General features: G+C 46.4%; 1 protein-coding gene across 1 annotated transcript in view; it reads right to left on the bottom strand.

Annotated features, from left to right (window-relative positions):
- Positions 1–22,743, bottom strand: part of LOC136468563 (uncharacterized) — a 269,843-nt gene that overhangs the window by 161,839 nt on the left and 85,261 nt on the right. The gene's annotated exons all lie outside the window — the stretch shown is intronic.

The following is a 22,743-nucleotide window of genomic DNA, read 5'->3' as shown; positions in this document are numbered from 1 at the left end:
CCTGGCCAGCCTCTAAAGGTACTTAACATCTCAAGCAACTTGTTTACAGGGCAGTTTACATCCACAACATGGAAGGGAATGGAGAATCTAGCTGTCGGGTTCATAAACCCGGGGTCCCTCATAGACCGGCTTTCCAGCAAAGGCTCGGCCCAGCAGACAACATTGCGAACGACGCGCAACTCCTGAGCCGGCCTAAAATACCTAAACGATAGGCCAGAGGGGCGATCCAATCTCCGACCGAAAGGTCTGGCCGAGGAAGAACGGCGCCCACTTCCAACTCCGGTCCGCCTCTCCGACCGGAAGGCCTAGCCAAAGAGGAAAAGCGCTCGCTTCCGACTTCGGCCCGCCTTCGGACGGCCTCTCCGATCGGAAGGCCTGGCCAAACACCACTTCCGACTCCGACCCGCGTCTCCGACCAGGGATGCACCGAACCCCTGCTTACAGCTCTTCTCCGACTGGCGCAATCAGAGCCGACTGGGACCAACTGACCGGGGACGCCCGCTCGGTAGGGACCAGGAAACGGATGAAACAAGTAAGGCAGGGCACTCAAGTCAACCGCAATACCGAGGACTGTACCCTATACACCTGCAGGACAGTACCCTGCAACCTTCCTGGCATGTCAGAACCCAAGCAGTGTTGTGGGCGCCGATATTTTCCCTACAGTGTTGTGGGTGTCATCGACTCCCATACCAGGCAAACACGGTAAGGCTCCCCCCACATGCCTCCGGACATCAATAGTGTTGCGGACGCCGGCATTTACCATACTAGGTGAACATGGTAAAACCCTCTACATGCCTCTAGGCATCAACAGTATGACAGGCACCAACATCTGCCATACCAGAAGAAGACGACGAAACCTCCCACACGCGTCTAACAACAACAGTGTTATGGGCGCCTACCATCATCTTGTACCCGACGGCATGAGCAACCAGACTTAGCATACATACACTTCTCTCTCTTGTAAGGCCATCCCCTTCATCTATAAAAGGGGATGCGCTTTCTCCCAACAGAGGGGCTCAGTTCACTTAGATCGATTCAACACACAACAACAGAACCACCAGGTTCGGACCTCGAGCACATGTTCAAACACTTAGCATATAGTGGAGTTCCCATCACTCTCGGCCCTTCAGACCAGAGTCCGACCGGACCTCTTATACCCCCATCTTTCTCCTTCTCGTTTGTAAACCCCACTGCAAACTTTGAGCACCTAGGCTCAGGAATAAAGTCACCAACCGGACTCAAACTGGACGTAGGGCACGTTGCCTGAACCAGTATAAACCCTGTGTCATTGAGTGCTAGGCCACATCCGATCACAACGTACGGCAAAACTACAAATATTTACGTGTTGGTCACTTTCTTCACCGACAGTTGGCGCCGTCCGTGGGGAAGACATTGTACGTTCACACTTTTGGTCATCGGATGGCCCATCTTTCCTCCATCTCCACCATGGCGGGCTCAAGCGAAACGACTCGCTTCAGCTCGCTGGAGTTTCCCGCACTCCCACCTGTTGGGACGTGGGTTCCACCCGTCTTTAAGCCATCCCAGGCCTTCCTCTTCGGAAGCCTGGACTTCATCACCGACCGGCTTGGCGTACTACACCTCTGCGAGGAGGCACTTGTTCCGACGCCCGTCGAAGGGGCAACCTCCATTGGCTCCGGGACACACGATGACTTCAACGACGAGGCGCCTGCGCTTCATTCTAAGCAAACGCTCTGCTCAAACCCCGCTGTGAGTAATGTATATACTGTTATTTACTCGCTATTTACTATCTTTTGCCGATTATCTGGAGGGACCGCATTGTCCGCACCACAGCCACCATTCGACCGGTTCCCCTACGGCCTCTCGTCCTCCGCTTTGAAAAATACTGACGCCGCCTCCTCTCACATCCGAATTCATGGGGATGGTGAGCTATGCTCCCACCTATTTCTACGAACTCGTAGATGATGAGGTTGAGAGTGATGGCTCCAGCATCGGTGACATGGCACCTAGCCACCATCCGTCTCGGGAGTGCGCTATGGTGGACGCTCTGGGACAGCCGTCGGTGGTAGCGGAGTCCTTGCAGACTCACACCCCTCCGGACCCTCATGCGGGGGCCCTCGCGCTCGCACAAAAGCACGGCGAGCAGCTACGACAACGGCGGCAGAACCAGCCGACACACTTGGCGTAGCGCGTTGCGCCACGCACGCGTAATCCGGCGAGCGGCGCTCGGGGTCACGCCCGCTAGGTCCAGCTCAACATCATGGATGGAGGGAACAATCCCCCATAGTTTGCTCGAGCCAGCCAGAACATCGCCGCTATGGTGATGCTTTTGTGCGGCGTCCCTGAGCCTACTGACCCTAGGAGCGGGCGGTCCACCAGAACCTTTGGGCACTTATGGAGACCGCCGCCATTCAACAGGGGGAGAGCTCCGCATCACGACACCGACTCGTGGCCTCTCTCCCCACCAGGGGAGTGGGGACACACCAGACGAATCGCTCCATCTACTCACCATTACAGCCACTGAGCGTGGCGTAGGAGGCCATAGCCACGCCATGGTCTGACCTGGCGTCCGCTCCACACTGGCCCCCTATACGTGAGCGGCTCGGGCTAAACCAAGACACTCACAACATCATCAGCAGTCGGCATTGGGCCCGGCATGACGATGACGTCCATTGAGCGGCAGTAAGGGCGGGCGACATGGACCTCGGCCGGACCATCGACGGGAGCAACGAAGCGCACCCTAGGCATGGCCATCGGTAGAACGACCAAAGTCCTAGCCCAGATGTCCTAGGACCGCAGGCTTTTGGACGACGCATCCAGAGAGCGCCGTTCCCACAGCGCTTCTGATCGCCCACCAACATCGCCATGTACATCGGAGAGACGAACCTCGGTATATGGCTCAAAGATTTCTGGCTCGCCTGCCGAGCCGGAGGAGTGGATGATGACCACTTCATCATTCAGTACCTCCCCATTTACATGGGGGGACACGTTCGAGCGTGGCTCGAATTCCTCCCGCACGACAGCATCCGCAACTGGGCGGACCTCAAGAGGGTCTTTGTCGAGAACTTCCAGGGGACGTATGTCCACCCTGGGAACTCCTGGGACCTCAAGAGCTGCCAGTAGGAGCCCAACGAACCCCTGCATGATTACATCTGTAGGTTCTCCAAAAGATGCAACTCCCTCCCTAATGTCATCGATGTGGATGTCATCAGCGCATTCCTCTCCGGGACAACCTGTGAGTCCCTGATCCACAAGCTGGGCTGCTTGAAGCCCCGTACCACCCGCGACCTGCTCGACGTCGCCATAAACCACACCTCCGGTGAGGAGGCGGTTGGAGCAGTCTTCAACGGAGGCTGGGACAAAGGTAAGGCCAAGTGTGAGGATTAGGACAAGGGCCCCTCCATGCAGAGGGGCAAAAAGGACAAGAAAGATTGTCACCGACCAGCCAACTCTGCATTGGTTGCCACGGCTGATCACACGGACCACTTCAATGAGCTCATGGAGAGCCCATGCACTAACCATGCCTACCCCGTCAAGTGCCTCTATAAGGACTATGAGCTCCTCAAGCGCTTTCTGCGATAGGCCGGTGGGCCAAAGGAAGGAAAAGGCAATGAGGCAGCAGCTAAGAAAGGGGACGTGGCAGGCAAGGATCCGGACGACTGAAGGTCCCTATACGATGACCGAGGCAATCCGACCGGGCGCCTACCGACTGAAGGACGACAACGACAACATTCTCACCAACACTTGGAACAGCAAACAACTACGTCGTTTCTTCCCCCTAAAATTTAGTCTTACCATTTTTTACTTAACGTTTGCTCCTTTAAGCGCCCCAACCCGAACATTTTTTACTTTCGGCCTAGGTCGTTCGGGGGCTCCACGGGGGTGCAATACCACCTCTCCTTTTTGTTTACTATCATATGATAAAATACCTTCCTACCCGAACGAAAGGGTAGTTCGTTCCTTTAATTACCTTACGTAGCTTTGCTTTAAAAAATTCTGACCGATCGCACCCTACCTCTACCTACGGTTACGAGCAGCTAAGCCTTGTGGGCCATGCCCCAGGCTCTTAAGGTTGCAGCTTACGGGACGAACGGGCAGATGCAAAAAAGAAAGAATAAAAAACAAAGTTATGCTAAGGTAAAAATAAGGAACGGAAGGGACAGGCTTCCCCGAATGAAGTAGTTCCATCACAAAAACAAAGTTACAACATTCATGAATACACAAAAGCACTTTACATAGGGGGCTCCCCCACGACATTATCTTGTACATTTGCTAAAGTATTTCTACTCTAAAACTTCTACTACGGCTCCCCGACGGCATCGGCTACTGGCTCGATCGGTGGGGGTACGGGCTGCTCATCCTCCGACTAGGCAACGTTCGACTCGGTCGAAGGCAGGGCGACGTCCACTTCCGACCCAGGCTGCACGCCATCCATAAGCTAGGCGATGTCCTCCTAACGCGTGCCTTCGGCCATTTCCGCACGGCGAGCATCCATCACCCACTGCGTGGAGACCTACTCGGCCACCAACTTTGCGTGTGGCAGCAGGCTCTCCCCGAGCGACTGGATGTCCTCCGCACTCTAGCTGTCGGCATACCCACTATAGATAGCGGTGAAGTCTAGGTCTGGGTGGTATATCACCACCGAAGTCAACACCCCCGATGTCCCATAGAATAGCCCATCTGTGAAGAGGGCATGGACCTCATCCGGAACCTCTGCCAGCCGGATGGCGGGCACGCTGGTACTTGGCGCCGACCCAAAGACCTCCGAGACGACAAGCTGGACAACATTGCATATCTGGTCAAGTTCCCCCTCAAGAGCACATCGCTCTTCAAGGGACTTGGCCAGCGCCTCCGCATTCCAGCCAATCGTCGCCTTGGCCGTCTCCTGGCCCCACTCCAACGACTCCACCTTTCCACCTAGCTCTGGAAGAAGGACGACGAGCTCAGGAGCAAGCTAAAGAAAGAAACCAACACATCGAAGGTAGAAAAGGTACTTACTGAGATGGGTCTTCTCGAGGATGGAGAGTCCCTCCTCCTGCCGAGTCACCTTCTCACATAGCTAGGTGTTTGCCTCCTCCATCCCTATCACCCGACCCTAAAGCGCGAGCACTTTGGGTCGGCCTCCGACCGGGCCTTCCGCTCTGACTCCAGGGTGTTTCGCTCTGTCTCCAAGGTCTCCAGGTTACCTTGGAGTGTTGCCTCAGTGTCCACCAGGGACTTCCATAGCGCCGCCTCGATCTCTGCCTGGCGGGCCTTGGCCGCCTCAAGCCCCCGCTCGGCGGCAGTCGCCCATTCCGCCACAAGCACTTCCGCCGCCCGCGCCTCGGTTGCCTCCGCCACCCGGTCCTAGGACTCGCGACAGGTAGACTCTAGCTGGCGCTCAATCTCCTCCATCCAGGCATGCTCCATTTGGAGAAAACGAGACTTGCGGCTCGATATCTCCTCCAAACCCTGCAAAACAAGAAGCAAGCATGCTAAGGGCAACCGATGAAAGACCAGGAGTCAAGGACAAATAGATAAAACTCACCGTTGTGGCATAGGGCAGGTCAACTAAGACCACCCGCTCGATGGAATTGACCCGCTCTAGGGCCTCCTCTAGCTTCACCCTGGTTCGGGTGAGATCAAACTCCACCGCAAGTCCTCTCCCCCCAAGCACATCCTAGAGCTGACAATCCTGCTTATCCTGGAGGACGAACCACACCTTCCTTGGGTCCTCATGGTAGGGCCACACCAGGTTGGTCTCCTCCAGCCCGCTGGAGGGCCCAGCCGATGACCGAACCACCGCCAACTCCTGCGACGGCGCCAGTGGCTCCACCTCGTCACCTGCTTTGCCATCGGAGGGGATCTCCACTACCTTGATTTCATGGGCCACCGGCAGATGTTCCGACTCTAGCTCCGATTGGGAGGGTGACCCATGCGGCCCTCTGCCCGGCGAGGTAGGGAGCCCAGTCTCCCTCTCCTCTTCCACCACAAGTCAGTAGAGGAGGGGCCACAAGTGTTACCTCCGACGTGGCCTCTGTCGTCACCACTAGGATCACCGCCAATACAGTCATCCGTCGCTACCTGTCATACTAGCGACCGACCTAGGGGACACCGCCCCTAGAAGGGAAGGACCCTGCCTGCCACCACCCTGCTCTCCCCGTCGCTTGCCATGGCATGCTGCAAGCTAGGCCTCCAATCCTCCTACACGGGAGTTGGGGCTGATGCTCAGCCCCGTCAACATTAGGCTGCTATCAAAAAAGTACAGGTTAGTCGCACTCTAGAAAACTCAACAACCAAATTGAAAAGAAACAAAGAAAGGCATACCAGGATGTAAGCGGTACGACTCTGAAACCCCGACCTGACATCAATGGGCCCACAGGGCGAGGACCGCTCCCAGGCCATGACCCACGCCCCCTCACTTCAACCAGGGTGGAGTCAACCCAACCGACTCCTGCTCAGCCCACGAATCACCATGACCTTTGGCTCGGGGCACGCCGACTGAAGCAGCTAGTAGAGCATCCTCCCGTCGTGGGTCATGCGCTGGTGTTGGCCCCGACAACGCGCGGGTGCGAGCCCGCTCCTCTGACCGCCTAACTTGTCTTGCCGCACCCACAGCAGGAGGGGACGAGGCCAGCGACGCCTCTAAAGGGCGCGGTGACTATGTTCGCTTCGCCTTCCGTTCACCGATGGCCTCCACGCTCGTAGCATGCTTCCTTAGCGTGGGAACATTGTCGTGCCTCTCTACCTCCTGCTCGCCACCAGCGGACACGGCCGTAGGATCGCGATGCTCCACCGAGGTCGCAACGACCTCCCGGCCCTCCTCCTCCTCAGAGAAGATCATGTCATCACCCACCTCTATGGGGTCCTTTGACTCGACGTCACTCCTATTTTCCCTGGCCCGCACACGCCGGGCGATCTCCATCTCCTTCTCATGCTTCCGCCGAGCCTCCTCAGCTTTCTTCTTCTTCCTCTCAACCACTGCCTCCTTCTAGGTGGCCTACCAAGCCTCACCCTCTGACCCCTTTGGAAGATGCGGTCAAGACTTGTAAACTCCAAGTTCCTACGAAACTGGCGACTCAAAATCAAAAAACAGGAGAGCAAAGGGGAAAAGAACACATAGTAAAGAGAGGGGAGAATACCAGTTTAGACACCATCGCGGCGTTGAGAGGTCTAGGCTTTCCATCGAGGGTCTCTTTGGGCTTCAGCTGCATCACCCGGTCAAGGCAACTCTAGACCTCATCGTTCGGTAGCTCCTTTGGCAATGCATGGTCGGGGTCCGTCGGGCCGTTGTACTTTCACATTGGTCGCATCCTCTCCGCCAGCGGAGCGACCCGACGATGGAAGAGGGTGTGGAACACCCGCACCCCATCAAGGCTACGCCGTATGAGCTTCTGAAGCTCTGCCTCGATAATCTCCACCTTCTTCTTCTATCGGCTGGCGGGGCCCCATGACTAGCTCTCCTGCCTCTCTGGCCTCCCATCGGTGAAAGGCGGGAACGGAGCCTTGAAAGTGCATCTAGCCCTTTAGTGAGTTTTGGATGATTGAATGACAACGTGATTAAAGGTCTAACCCATTTGCTAAGTGTGGACAGGTAATATGTTATCTCACAGATACTTAATGAAAGCCAAAATGATGTGTTGTTGTATAAACAATCTAGTTCAAGCACAAGACAACAATGCAAATGGAATTCATGCAAATGCTTATTTATTGTGAGATTTCCATGTACTATGTGAAAGCAAGCCTGATAAAAATTAGTTGATGAGACATGAGGGATTGCATATGGAATGGTCTCATAATTGAAGCTTGCTAAATTGAAATGAAAAAGATAATAATACAAATGAATGGATGATTCAACATAAGATGTGACTTGATGGCTTGAGATGGTGAAGATAGCAAGGAAAGGCTTCGAGGTACTAAGCAAGGGTGAAGGGCAAGCGATGGCTTGGCGGCCGAAGAACCTAGCTAGGGTGAAGAAGAAAGTACTTGCATTTAGTTGAGGTACTAATCAAGCTATGATGGTCATATTGATGTGGAGGATCAAATGTATATTGGACAAAGTGTTGGAAGTGACTTGATGCATTTGGAGTTATTCATATTTGATGAATGGAATCAAGTCACGTGCTCAAGATGGCTATGCTCAAGTGAAAAAGATCAAAGTTAACATGTTGGCACCCTCACTTGATGAAGATTGGAATACACGGCTTCGGTTGAAAGAGATCAACTCAAAAGGTTTAAATTTGTTATACTTTTAAATTTGAGTTAATAGGAATGTTGTACTATTAAGAGTGATGCATCATGTTGATAGATAATGTTTTATAAGTGCTCAAGCCAACCCATGTGAGTTTTGAGTGTTTAAGAGACAAAAGAGCTAACCTGTTTTTTATGGTCTAGGCAATACCATCCGGTATTTATCCAAATGTGGGGGCTTGGGGGTATTTATCTAGCAATGGTAAAGTTGTTGTTCTCGGGTTGGTTCGTTGGGAGTTTCAATGTGAGTCAGGAGTTCCGACGGTCGGGAGTTTCGTCAATGGTCGAGAGTTCTGACGTCTCGCGCTTAAACTAACTTGGAGAGTTCACTGTCTTGGTCATACCAGACGTGTTCGGTATGGACGGCTAGAGGCCAACAACTAGTTTTCAAATGCCTTGAGGGTCGGGAGTTTCCGACGTGAGTCGGGAGTTTCGGCATGTGTCGGGAGTTCCGACACCTCACATTCTTTAACTCAGTTACTGTAGTTTTTAAATGTCTTGAGGGTCGAGATTTCCGGTGTGAGTCAGGAGTTCTGATGGTCAAAAGTTCTGGCATTCATCAAGAGTTCCGATGCCTCACAATGTTACTGTAACTCAATTACTGTTGGCGTAGTGTAAGTCATACCGGACGTGTTTGATATGCATACCAACGGCTATAAAACGACTAGTTTTTCAAGGGGGCTATAAATACCCCTAAGCCCCCACATTTGGAGGCTGCTAATTCTGCTAATATACATACACATTTTTTTGCCTTGCTAACTCTCCCAAACCCTCTCTTAGTGAGTGTGTGATCCAAATTGCCAAATCAATTAGTGGGTTGAGAGAAATTCAAAATTGAGAGCAAGCCACCACTTGAGCACTTGTGCATATTGTCAATCTTGTGATTCACATTTGTTACTCTTGGACTCTTTGGTCCTAGATGGCTAGGCGTCGCCGAAGAGCACTCAAGAGATTGTGGTGTGCCTCGAAAAGTTTGTAACGGTCGATTTTGCCACCTCGAAATCAACTAGAGGAAGGAGGAAAAGGAGTTGGAAAAGACTCTAGCAAGAGTGACCTTCGTGGTACCCTCTAGGGCTGACCTTCGCTGGGTCACCCGCAACCCCCTCAACGGAGAGTAGGACTCGAACGAGTCCGAACTTCGGTAAAACAAATATCGTGTCTCAATTCACATTTCATTTGATATTTGTGTTGTTCCAGCTCTTGTGAAGGTTCTCTATGTATATTGTCATCTCTAGTAGGTACCTATAGTTTGGCTTGAAGATAGAAATCGAAATGAGCAAGTTTGGGGCTGCTCTGCAGAAATCGTGTATACCGGACACGTTCGGTATTTCCTACCTGTGTTGAAAATATTTATTCTCTGTTCTAACTTTGTGTTGTAGGGTTGTAGCTTCTAGATATATTCTTTATACCTTCTTTACTCGGTGGCTAACTTGTGAGGGTGGTATTACTCTTAATTTAGAGTTTCCATTTTGAAAACTCCCTTTTCTAATTGTTTCTGCATTTAAAGGTGTTAATTTTTACAAACACCTATTCACCTCCCCTCTAGGCGACATCCTAGGTCTTTTTAATTGGTATTAGAGCATGGTTCTCACCTAAAGCTTCACCGCCATGAGAAAATGATGTCGATGCCTATCGAGTTGGAGCTGGTGCTTCTCCAAAATGATGGTTCATACTTTCTACCTTGGTCAATTCATGTACTCAATGCTTTTAGGGATATTAGTTCTCTTGTTGAGCATATTGTGGATGCAAGCATACCTCTTCCTATAGTTGATTGGAGCAACTATAAAAAAATTTCAAAAGAGGAAGAGATATGTGTGTAACTCAATGCTCAAGCTATTAATATTATTTTGAGTACATTAAGTGTAGAGGTTCAAGATGAGGCAATCTTCAATGGACAACCACCTCTAGAGAGTGCTCATCTCATTTGGACTTGGCTTGTTGAGTTATATGGAAAATCCAAATATGATGATGCACTTGAGATCGAGTCAATGGAAAAATTGTCCATTGTGCCTTCATGCAGCGAAGAAGCCTTACAAGACCTCAAGAGCACTGAGCTAGAGCAAGAAGTGCAAGCAGCGCATTACCTGTTGTCTGCCTGCACATACCAGACATGTCCGGTATGCCTACCGGACATGTCTGGTATGGCCGTGGCAGCAGGACAACAGGTTGTCTATGATGATGAGGCTCAAGCCCGGTGGCGACCAAGTGATGAGTCAACCTTAGTATCTCATGATACTCATTACTTGTGTCTCATGGCCAAGAAAAGCAAGAAGAAGAGTAACAAGAAAGATCAAGAAAAGGAGAAAGCACAAGTAGATGATCAAGATGAGAGTGATGTTGAAGTTGAAGACAACTACAACGTTGATCATCTCAACCGCAAAGACAAGTTTATCATCATGAAGATAGTTGAAAAGAATGATGAGCTTGAAGAAAAGATTGAGAAGCAAGAGCAATCACTTCAAAAGCAAGAATTGTTTCTCATCTCCAAGATGGAAGAACTAAAGGCTCTAAGTCAAAGATATGAAAAATTGTCAATTGAGCATGCTTTAGTTACTAACTTCTCTTCTAGTGTCTCACAACTAGAGAAGGAAAACTTTGAGCTCAAGGCAAGGCTAGATGAACTTTCAAGCAAGTATAATGTGCTACAAGCAAACTATGTTCATCTAAAGTGCTCTCATGAGGAAGTAGTAGAATCAAGCATCATGCTTGAGGTAGCTCATGAGGTTGCGATCACATTGGTAAAAAATTCTCAACCTCTCACACATTCACTCACTAGTACACCATCTCAATTAAATATTTCTTATACTAATGAGTGTGCTTCTCAAGCAAGCCAATCTTCAATTGAGCTAAATCTCATAGAAAACATAGAGCTCAAAGAAGAGGTGGAAAGATTAAAGAAAGATGTGATTCGTTTGAAGGGTAAGGAGAAAGCACAACATTCTCAAGGTAACCGTGATAACATGGTGAAGAAGCTTAACAAGGGTTCAAACCTTGCTTCCTCCAAAACCCAACAAAAGAATCACATTTCAAGCAAGGCCAACACAACCAAGAGCAAGAAACATGGAAAAAGGTTATGCTATGGTTGTGGGTTATATGGACATGAGTGGTCTATGTGTCCACACAAGAGTTGGGCCAACAAGTGTGTAGCGGCCAAACAAAAAGCCTCAAACAAGTTGATCAACCAAAAGAAAAGTGATGGACAAAGTGCTTGTCTCATGAGCAAGAAATTGGGGCATCCTACCAAGAAATGCCCAATATACAAAGAGGCAAGAAAGGAAGCCCAAGTTGCAACAAGAAGATGCTATGGATGCAATGAGATGGGCCACAAGGTTGATAGATGTCCATACAAGCAAAGCAAGCATAGAGCAAACAAAGGCCGCATATGCTATGCTTGTAGAAGAAAGGGGCATTTAAGCTATGAATGCCTAAATGGTAACACACCTAAGCCGAACACATTTGTTTATAATGATATCCTTAGGAAGACCACAAATGAAGTTAGCACTAGCAAGGTGATGTGTTCACCACAAACTAGTGCTAAAGCCCTTTGGGTGCCTAAGCACTTGTTGACTAAGTCAAAAGGACCCAACAAGAGTTGGGTACCAAAGTGTGCTTAGGTTAATGATGTAGGTACTTGGTGATGAGATGAAGGCTTCTGGGTGTTTGAGCAAGTAAATTGAAAATATCCACTCAATCTATCAACTAATTCTTATCATAATCTCTTATATAGTTGACCCAAAGATAATTCAATGAATATATCATCTATTTCATCCTCACCATTGGTAACAAGTACCTAAACCTTATAGGATAGCCACTTTGTTCGTTTTGTGTTCAATAGTTCACAAATAGGCATATTTGTGAAATATTGAAAGTCGCTAATTAGATTTAATTGAAAAGTATTTTATTTTGCCATATGATGCATTTAATGGCTCTCTAGTAGAGCAGTTTATTTGTTGAGATACAGGGCATAAGATAAATACTATAGCTAAAACGAAGAATCACAAGCAGCGGGTTATTTGTTTCTGTCCTGCACCTATCGGACGTGTCTGGTATTACTATAAGACGTGTCTGATATGGCTAGGGACAGAAAGAAAGTGTTTCTATTCTGTGTATTCCGGATGTGTCCGGTATACCTACCGGACATGTCCGGTATTGTAGGAAACTAGAAACACTAATTGGATTGCAACTGAGTTTTTTATCCATATATTTTCATGTATCCTTAATTTACTTAGAAGCTCATGGTTTATCAAATCTTAATGGATTGTGAGCATCTCTTGAACTCAAATTTAAATATGGCAAATTATTTGGTTATGGTTCAAAATAGAAAATTGACTCCCAAATTCTCAATAGAATGAAGTGCTAGATAAAAGTCATTGAAATTACTTAAAACACTTATTTAGGGGGAGCTCGGTTTCTATTTTGCACCTTGTGGACTAACAAATTTATCTAGCATTCTTTGTAGTCCTTTGGATAAAAAATTAATTTTGTATCTAGCGTGATTATTTGGCAATTAAGGTCAATATAAAGATTATCATGCTATGTATCTTCTTAGTGGTATTCTTGTGGGCTCAAGACAAAGGTATGTTTTTACATACATGCATTGTAAGTACATCTAAGGCCCTTTATATGTTAGAATGTGTATTTGTGTGACATAGGAGAGATGTTTTTCAAAACCTATAACTAGCATGTGTAGGTGGTGTGAATTTGAAAAACTATTTGAATCTTGGTCTTTATGACCTAACCTTGTCATGTGATAATTATAGCTCACCTTGATTGTTTGATTGGCTAATTACACATGACCTGGCTTTCTTAAGTCCATAATCTACTATGTCTCAGAATATCTCTCTCAAGTAATCAAAATCTATATATGCCAAATATTTGGAAAAGAGAAGTGATGCTCATGGCATTTGGATAAGAAAAGTAATTACACCTTATTTGGATCAAGGACATACATGTTTTGGATCAAGAAATGATGGAGAAGGGGATTAGAATTAAGTGAATGAAATTTGGAACAAGAACAGCCAGCCCACAAATACCGGACGTGTCCAGTAGTATGAGCGGGGTTATAAAACGGCCAGTATCCCTTCGACCAAGTTAGTTTTTCCTCCTTCCTAGCCAACCCAGCCGCCTCTCCTCGACCTTCATTGGCGATTTTGAGTTTCCACCGTGAAAAGGAAGAGAGGGAAGATTGGATTGGAGGAGATTTGCATCAAGATCGAAGGCTCCAGGTACTTGGATTTCCAATCGCATCTTTATTCACTCTCTCAAGGTACCCTAATCCTAGACCTCTTCCAATCTAAGTGGTTAGGGCATGATTTTGAAATCCCTTCGGTAGAGAAGCTACATTACCTGTCTAGAAGCAATGCCCAAAGTTTGGATTGAATTGGAGATGAGATTGAGCGTGAGCCCCTGATTAGGGTTGCTTGTGTACTCATACTAGACTGTGTCCGGTATTCTGGTATGAGCCAGTAGTGCAGGTTCAGCTGCAGCCTCAACTCAATACTCATTGATTATCGTCCCTTTATGTATGATTGTTTGTCTAAATTAATTTTGTAAACCTTGATCATGGTTGGGATAGGTGATTGCGAGATTTTGGATAAATAATTGTATATATATATGGATGATGATATAAGAAATATTGTTTGGGTATGTATCTAAGATTCTTTGCAAATCTTTTTAGATATAGGGCAGCAACCATGAGTGGAAGATAGGAGCCTAGGTCCAATCATAGGCATGATTTAGCTCTAGAGAAATACAAGAAGGCAAGGCAGGACATGTATCCCAGATACAGTCAGCAGGAGCAGGGCAGCAGCAGGGGACTCTCTAGAGCTACTAGGGGTGCTCCACAGTATAAAGAGGGAGACAATAGTTCTTCATTTGACATAGATACAGAGGAGTATAGAGTGGAGCCCAGTACCAGAAAGAGGAAGAGCACTGATAGAGGTTCAGATGGTGACAACTCAGATGATGAGCAGGAGATTGAGGCAGAGCAGCTAGTACCTCTAGCTCAGCACTAGCCAGGCCAGGGTATGCACTATGGATTACTTAAGACACATCCACCTAGTGTACTCTCTTATGTCTCTAGAGTTGACTATCAAGGGAAAGGCATGACCAGAAGGGCCAGAGATGAGAGGAGAATTGATCCAAGGGGCTTGCCTATGATTTAGTTTGATCATCGATTTCAGACAGTCTTTCATATGGATTTCTACACCAGTGTGACCCTCACCTAGGAACCCAGTGATTGCTAGGCCTTAGTGGATTGACTGGCAGTACGCTAGAGATTTGCAGAAGGCCTCCATTGATCATGCTATTGCCATTTGCCAGCATACAAGGGTTTATGATATTATAGAGTTCTAGCATGACTAGAACACAGAGGTAGTAGCTCAGTTCTACGCCACCCTGTATGTTGAGGAGGATGAGAGGTGGATGCATTTGATGCTTGAGGGCTAGTGGTACAATGTGGATTATGATGCTTTCGCCGCCCTGCTTGGTTTTTCAGAGGAGGATCTTTAGGGAGACAGGATCCATATAGAGCAGGTACTCCCTCCAGAGTAACTGGCCTACATGTACCCACCAGGAGGTGAGAGAGGAACTAATGGGGAAGGTTCTAGGTCTTCACCCTACTTACAGATACCTAGGACATGATGTTCAGGAAGACCATTGATTGCAAGGGTGGAAGATAAGGGAAACATGGCAGATTATTTTAGGAACCTGCTCCATAGGATGGCACCTGATGCACGACCCTTTAGTGTCTTTGACTTCATTTGGTACGAGATTAGGAGTGTCAGAGAGAGGCCCCTCAAGGGCTGTGGTTTTGCTCCCTGCATCATGCACATGATTGAGCAGGTCACAGGGCATACTTTTGAGTATGACAAGGTACATAAGGCCCTAAAGATTGTTGTAGACTACCTAAGATTAGGGTACCTCTAGCTGGACTAGGAGGAGTAGCAGCAGCACCAGAGGTAGATGCACCTGTTGGTGGTGCAGCAGCAGGAGGTGCTTCCCCTCTACCACATGCTCCTTCATGTTCCTCTTCATGTCACCGTAGTCCTCCTTCTCCTTTTCATAAGATGTTTAGTGCTATATTTGGGATGTGCAGAGACATCCAGACCTGTCAGCAGAAGGAGAGGGAGGCTAGGAGGAAGGACACTCAGACTCTAAAGCTGATTGCTGCTATACTTGAGCTTGATCCTCCTAGGTCTCCATTACCAGATTAGACAACTAGTGAGCCAGAGACAGAGGAGCAAGCAGCAGGCTAGGTGCGATAGAGGGTTTGCTGAGTTTCTTCAGCGATAGTAGCAGCAGCAGCAGGCAGGCACTAGAGCACCCTGACACTTTACCACTATACGCTCGTGTGCCTACTCACTTCAAGCCACATCCCAGTGCTGTAGATGAGTATGCTTCAGACTAGTGGAGTGACCTCATAGATAGTTTCGGCTACTATGGGTCCCATGGCCATGACTCATCTAGGTGCGGGTGGTTCTCATCCAGCCGGTGCGCCATGCTCAGATGATGAGGATGTTGGTGGAGATGAAGATGATGATGAGTAATCTTAGCTTTCAGAGACAACTTGCAGTCCCTTTGTCCTTAGTATGTCATTGTTGGACCTTTGTGGTGATAGATGACAAAGGGGGAGAGAGACTGATTAAAACTTTAGGATTTTTATTTCATTTGCTTATCTTTGTACCTGAAGATATGTACTGCAAGCCTATAGTTTTTGAGCTTCATTAATGTATCTTGAGTTTGAGATAGATTGTATCATGTGAGAGATGAGACTTATGCTTATACTTTATTTATGTATCTCTTGAGACATGAAATTTATTTATATTTTAGTGGCTTGTGGACTTGAGAAAATGTGCAATGAGTGCTATGTGTGACATACATGTGTTGTATTTATTTTATAAGGACTATGCATGCTAGAATGAAATTTTTTTGATGTGATGCCTTTATATTTATTCTTGTGTGATATATCTTGTCATATGCATCACGGTTTTACTTTGTCACACACACATGCACCCCACGGATGTACAATGATTTAGGGGGAGTCTCCTATATGTTTTAGTATGTGCAATTGACATTTGAGGTCATTTTGTGAATTCTAATCATAAGCACATATTAAGGGGGAGCCTCTGATAAATCATTGAACCCAAAAATTTCGATTCTAAACTATGGCCTCTTTTTCTATACTTAGCAAAACCTATGCAAAAGATAAACTATCTAAATGTGCAACTACGATTTTGCTAGTGTGTTGCTATTTCTACCGTAAAAAGAGTAATGTAAACAACGTAAATGTGGAAGCTAAAGAGCAAGGTAGAGATATGCAAACTCCTGTCAATGACTTTGCTTGATATCTTGGGTCTTCTCTTGTGCTTCTAGGGATTTGCTTAAGGTGTTGATCGTGGGATCATCACGTCGTCTTTGTCCAAGTCACGTGTTGCACCCTATTGGACTACAAAACAATCACTTGCAAATTTATTAGTCCAATTTGGTTGTGTTGGTCATCAAACACCAAAATCCAAAGTAAATGGGCCTAGGGTCCATTTTCCTTACAATCTCCCCATTTTTGGTGATTGATGACAACACGACCAAAACAAGCAAATAATGATAAAAAATTTGGAATCTAAAAACTATTTACTCGCTAGGATGCAATGCAAAGGGCAAGTTTATATGATGCTGAAAGATACCACTTGTAAGCCTAAAACTACCAATTGAAGATACCAATTGTAAAATTAAAAGGTACCACATGTAAACATCTTTAAAAACTTATCTTGCCCTTGCAAATGTCCTCATGTGGTATTATGGATTTAAGCCTTGCTTTTGGTCCTACAAATTCTCCCCTATTACATAGACTAATCCATAATCCACTATCCTTTCTTTCTCGGACCATTACTACTTGTAAATTATTATGATCGGGCTTGATCCAACAAATTAATGCTTGCGTTTGGTCCTACAAATTCTCCCCCTTTGGAATCAAACACCGAAAAGGAAGACATTAGTAGCACAAGGGAGGGTCAAACTTTATGATCCTTTGTATGTAGAGTGGAATAGATCACAAAATTTGACTCTCACATTACATAGACTAAGCTCCTCCTAAACATATGCATACATATGATGGAGAATGTAGTTTATGCATAATTGGCAAATTAATGCTCAAGGGAGTTTAATCTATATAATGCATGGAGAAAGCATATAGATATCAAAGTGAAATCAACATGATGATATCTGTTTAGAAATACCACATGTGGAAACTAATTTGATTTCTACCACTTGCAATAGGTGGTGGATATTTGAAGTATGATGCTTAACTCCAGGGGACTCCATTTTCCTTGCAATGAGACTACTACACACATGATAAGCTTGAAAAGGTTGAAAATGTGTTAGTCTCAAAACATCCAACTTATAGAGTAACCTCCCCCTAAATTTGTGTACACAAGTATGGAATACTTGTAGGAAACATGCACATTGATTTTTGAATCAAAAATACCACTTGAAAGATCACATGAATGTGAGAATCATTTTCGAAGGTGATATTCGGGAGAGATTATCTATAATTTGGACTTTGACACATATTAGATGAACAATTGTTAAAACAAGCTATGTGCCGAGCTCCTAAACAACTTAAACCATGTAGGTTTGCTCCAAGGGTTCAGAGTGAGACCAAGCAAGCCTACCATAAGATATACCTAGTGTATGCATGACAAAGGATTGAAGCATGCAAATGCAAACCTAGGCATGAAAAAGAACTAGATGCTAATTGAGATTGCAAGAAATTGAATCTTGATACCAATTGAAAGGTATTAAATCTAGCTACCTAACATGAGAAGGGAAATTTGAGTCCATAGTATTCATTAACCCACTTGGCAATTGACATGATCCAATGTGATGCACCCCATGAAATGCACCCATACTTTGCTAGTCTCCAAATTCCTCAAAGTCCATCGGACTTCTCACTTCCCTTTCGGGATCCAAACCTTCTTCGCGCTCTTCATATTTGAAATGATCTCTTTTGGCACCCAAAAGCGTTTGATCCCATTGTTGGCTTGCTTGTTCACCTTGATGGCCACCACCTTGTCATTTTTCTTTTTCTTTAAGAGGTAAGGTGTGGAGACCTTTTTGTCCACCTTGTTGGTGTAGGTGTTGGAGAGCTTACTTGTTTTCTTTTTCTCTTTCTTCTTAGCTCCTCCTCCATTCTTCACCTTGCACTCATAGGACTTGTGGCCTTCCTTGTGGCATACATAGCAAACCACGGTTTGTCCTTTATCAAGCTTCTTCACTCCCTTGATGGTGTTATCTTGATGAAGTTAGGCTTGCTTCGTCTTGCCTCTCACTTGAGTCAAGTTCTTGGTGAGGCGAGTCACTTCTTGCTTGAGTTGCTCATTCTCCTTTGCAACCTCTTGTGTGTATGTATCTACAACAACTTTCTCAACACAAACTTGGTTGCACAAGGGTGAGTCTAAACATAAATCATTACAAGAAGTAGAGGCATCCTTTTTAGTCATGTCAAAGATTGAACCTTTCTTATTAAGTGCCTCGGTGGGGGGTGGTACCGATGGCTTCAAGATTAGCAACTTTATTAGTTAGCTCATCTCAATATTTGCACATAGTTTCCATTTTAGCAAGCAAACATTTATAAGCATCTTGTGAGCTAGCTAACTTTTTCTTTAACTTTTTATTTTTCTTTACGAGTTGCTCATCATTGATTGTGCATGCACTTGTTGTTGCACTAGCCTCAAGTTGCTCAATTTTAGTTGATAGCTCCATATTATGATTGCCAAAAGTTTCATATTATTCAAGCAATGTAGCATAAGCTTGTTGTGAGCTATCTAGTTTTTCTTTTAGTTTTTCAAGCTTCTTTTGTTGGCTAGTGTAAACTTTAGCAAAGTTAAGATTTTCTTGCACAATTTCATCATAAGAAGGTAGCTCATCATCACTATCATTGTCACTATCACTAGGGATAGACTTTTTGTTACCTCGTGCCATAAGGCACACACGTGAGGTGCTTGATGATGAGTGCTTGTGCCCTCGCCTCTTGTGATGGTCTTCTTCTTCACTTGAAGAATTATCCCATGACTTTATTGATGTGAGGGCTTTGTCCTTGCATGCCTTCTTCTTTGTCTTGGGTGTGGGCTTGTTTGGACAAACTTCCACAAAGTGCCCTAACTCGCCGCATCTATAACATCCTTTCTTTCTTTGCTCATTTCTTTAATTGGTGAAGATGATATCTAGAATTTGGATGGGCACACCCTTGATATTGAGCCTTTGGATCATCTTTTCCACCTTTTTGATAAGTTTGATTGATTCTTCATCAAGGTCAGAGGTGGAGAAGGAAGATTGATCATCATCACTTGAATCATTATCATCATCATCATCATCATCATCTTCTTCTTCATCTTCACTTGAGGAGCTTGAGCTTGAGATTGTCTCAACTTGCTTTTCCTTCATCTTCTTTTTCTCACTACATGTGAGAGCTTTGCCTTTGCTTGATGAAGAGGCTTCTTCTTGACCCATGTTGCGTGACATTTCAAATCCCACTATCTTGCCAATGACTATGGTCGGGGTCATGGTGCTCAAGTCCTCTATATTGTGAAGGATGGTGATGATGTTTGCATATTTCTTTTGTGGTAGCACGGAGATGATCTTCCTCACTGATATCCGCATCATCTAGCTTTGTTAATCCTATTGAATGGAGCTCATTGATAATTAGATTCAAACGAGAATATATATCACGAACAAGCTCATCATCATTTATTTCAAAGGAATCATAATTTTGTTTAGCTAGATAATGTTTTTGCTCATAGACATTAGTTGTACCAGTCATGGAGCTCTTGGAGTTTTAACTAAATTTTATGTGTCGTATTTAAAGTGAACACTTGGTTAAACACATCCATGCTAAAAGATTCAAACAAGCAATTTTTAGCTCTAGCATTGAAATGAATTTCTTTTTCTTCACTCTTTGTGGGTTCATCGGGATTCTTAATGGGTTTCATCCCATCACGAGTGACTCTCCAAACACCCAAATCAACTGCCTCAAGGTAACAAGCCATTCTAGCTTTATAGTAGGGGAAGTTAGTGCCGTCAAAGTGTGGAGGTCTAGAGGTATCCATCCCAACCACTCTAAATAGCGTCGGCTCAACGGCGGTGAAGCCAAAGGTCCAAATGGAGCCAACCGGCTTTGATACCACTTGTAGGGGACCGTGACGCCTAAGAGAGGGGGTGAATTAGGCAACTTAAAATTCTGATTCTAAACTATGGCCTCTTTTTCTATCCTTAGCAAAACCTATGCAAAAGATAAACTATCTAAATGTGCAACTACGGTTTTGCTGGTGTGTGCTATCTCTACTGCAAAAAGAGTAATGTAAACAACATAAATGCGGAAGCTAAAGAGCAAGGTAGAGATTGCAAACTCTTGTCGATGACTCTGGTATTTTTACCGAGGTATCGAGAAGCGCGCAAGCTTCTTCCTAGTCCTCATTGGAGCCTCTCGCAAAGAATCCCTCACAAGGACCAAGCTCCTAGTCGGGTAACTCCGTGGATAGCCCCAGGCCTTCCCCATGCGCAAGTGGGTCTCTGGTGTGCCTTCCAGCAAGCCTCTCCTAGACCGCTCTCTGCCGTCTTCACTATCAAGATTCCGGCCGAACCGCCATGGGCCTTGTTCTCTTCGGTACACGATGGCGGCCACACCACAAACGTGGTTGGTGTGATCTCGCAAGACTACAAGATCCTCCGATGTACATCAATGGTGTGCACAAGCACCGAGTGGTAAGAGGTATGCAAACCTCACTAAACACTAGGCCTAAACCTAGAGCAAGCGCATAAGCGGTGGTCTAATCAACCTAAGCACTTCGTAAAGCACCTACGCTAATCACCTAATGAATTACTAAGCACTATGCAAGTGGAGATAACTAAAATGATGTATCAACACCCTTGGTATATTTTCTTAGCTCCACACATCTCAAATGGCCGGTTGGGGGTCTATTTATAAGCCCCATTGAGAAAGTAGCTGTTGGGGTCGAAATCCGGCTTTTCTGCTAATGACCGGACGCTGCTTTTGTCCTGACCGGACGCGTTCGGTCGTCTCGACCGTTAGAGCATGGGTCAACTGATCGCACGCTGATGGCGTCCGATCACATGCCACCGAACGCGTCCGGTCGTAATTTCACCGCTCTAAACCTCTCTGGACTCGATCGGACGCTGCAGTTCCTGCGTCCGGTCGATTTGCCACCAGCGTCCGGTCAGTACTGAGTGTGTTGCTGGGATGATGAATAGTGCCATGGGTGCATCCGGTCACTTTCAATACTCAGCATCCGGTCGCTGCTGATGACGCCTGCTGTTGCTAAGCAACTGATCAGAGCGTCCGGTCGCTATAAGGACAACGTCCGGTGCTACGTCTAGGTCACCTCTGTGAGCTCGTTTCTTCGCAATCTTGTGTCCGGCTTGTTTCCTATCTTAGTGCTTGGACTTTGCTTGATATATTGGGTCTTCTCTTGTGCTTCTAGGGACTTGCTTAAGGTGTTGATCGTGGGATCATCATGTCGCCTTTGTCCAAGTCATGTGTTGCACCCTATTAGACTATAAAACAATCACTTGCAAATTCATTAGTACAATTTAGTTGTGTTGGTTATTAAACACCAAAATCCGAAAGTATATGGGCCTAGGATCCATTTTCCTTACACCGGGGACACGCGATCGGACGCGTAGGGCATGCGTTAGGTCACACATGACGTACACTGATGTAGGCAACGCCGTAACTCGGCGAGTGAGGCAGTGAGGACCGGACACCGAGGCACGTTAGGTCACCTCTGACCGGACGTGTCCGGTCCTGAGAAAAACCTCTTTGTGTAGCTTCTGTACTCGACCGGACTCTACGAGTTGGTGCGTTCCGGTCATTTGAGCAGCGCGTCAGGTCATGACTTAACGTTTCACGCGACTGAGAGATGACCGTTGAGATCTAATGCGCGGGATTCAAAGGGGCGACACGTGGCAGGCATCAGCGGATCGGATGCTAATGACCGGATGCTAGGGTGCGTTCAGTTAGTGAGTCCGGTCGTGTCTGCGAGCTCTCAACAGCTTTTTGAGCCAAGGGGGCTCTATAAATAGGTGTTGGCCGGCTTGGGGCTCACTCTCTTGACACTTTGACATTCTTGACATCCTTGTGAGCCTAAGCAAACACCTCTCACTCATCTCCATCATTGATTTATCATCATAGCGAGATTGTGAGTGATTCCTAGTGCATTTGCTTGAGTGATTGCATCTAGTAGCACATGGGGATCGTTGTGGCTGCAGATTTCTTGATACTCTTGGTGGTAGCCGCCATCTAGACGGCTTGGAGCAACAGATGAGCATTGACACGAGTTGGTGATTGTTCGTGGCCATCTCCCGGTGATTTGTGAGGGGTCTTGTGCCTTTCCCGGCGGAGCGCCGAAAGGTAACTCTAGTAGATTGTTCATGTCATTGAGTTACCTCACTTGTGGATAGATTCTTGCGGTGTCCATTTGTTGGATAAGGTTTGTGAAACACCTATTAGCCATTGAACCACCA

Source organism: Miscanthus floridulus, chromosome 8 (genome assembly GCF_019320115.1).
Source record: "Miscanthus floridulus cultivar M001 chromosome 8, ASM1932011v1, whole genome shotgun sequence".
Lineage (NCBI taxonomy): Eukaryota > Viridiplantae > Streptophyta > Magnoliopsida > Poales > Poaceae > Miscanthus > Miscanthus floridulus.
Note: the sequence above shows the minus strand (reverse complement) of the source record. Positions and strands in the feature narration are given on the sequence as shown.